The sequence below is a fragment of the Pundamilia nyererei genome, unplaced genomic scaffold (assembly GCF_000239375.1).
Source record: "Pundamilia nyererei isolate P.nyererei 1_Seehausen unplaced genomic scaffold, PunNye1.0 scaffold00272, whole genome shotgun sequence".
Lineage (NCBI taxonomy): Eukaryota > Metazoa > Chordata > Actinopteri > Cichliformes > Cichlidae > Pundamilia > Pundamilia nyererei.
In genome coordinates, this window is record NW_005187673.1 from 214,695 (window position 1) to 215,598 (window position 904).

Genomic DNA, 904 nt, shown 5'->3' on the forward strand with positions numbered 1-904 from the left:
AACTTGAGGGGGTAGGGACAAATAAGTAAATACTTCAGCCTACTCCTTTTCAAACAAATAATGGAATGATATTTTGTAATGATTGTGAAGGCACATGTTTGAAATGTTTGAAATAAAAATGAACTAAACTGAACTGAACTGAACTAATTTCTCACACATCCGTGCTCCTTCTGTAACCTGTCTTTCTGAGCTCACCTTCCTTTCACCATCATCCTTCATAAATGTGCCTCCCTCGGTTTTGCACTCTCTCTCGCAGGAGGTATGTAGTGTGACAGGAGAAAAATTGTGTAAGCACGGAGAGTAAGGTCAGGTCCTCTGGAGCAGAACCTATAGGAGCAGATGAGCACAGACGATTAAATATGTGACAATACAATGTCTTACTAAATACTAAACTCTACTGATTAGGTAAGAGTATTTGTATTTTAGGTGAATATATTAAACTTGACCATATTTATACTGTTTTTTTTTTTTAATTCAGTGTAAATTATCGTTTTTTAGTGACCTTAGGATAAATTGAAGTGTATTTATCAACCAGCCAGTAGCCCGTTTGACAGCTGTTTAACAGGACGCATGCGCATAGCACCGGCGAGGGACGCTGACGTGTAAAGTGCACAGATGTTGGGCATGCCTCTGTAGGAAATTTAGAAATCTCCTGTCAAAATAAAAGTAGACAAAATTAGACTCTTTGAAGAGGGGCGAATTAATTGGTATTTAAAAATACTCTTATCAAAAAAATATCACATTAGTAATTCGACGTCTTAGGAGTGCACCCTCAGCTGTCGGCTCTCCAGTAAATAGCCAAATGCTGTGTTTGTTTTTCCTCAGTTGCTATAAGTTTCTGGATACAACTTTTCGTTTGAAAAACTAAATGTTACAAAACTTTCATTATTGTTTGCGACTTGAC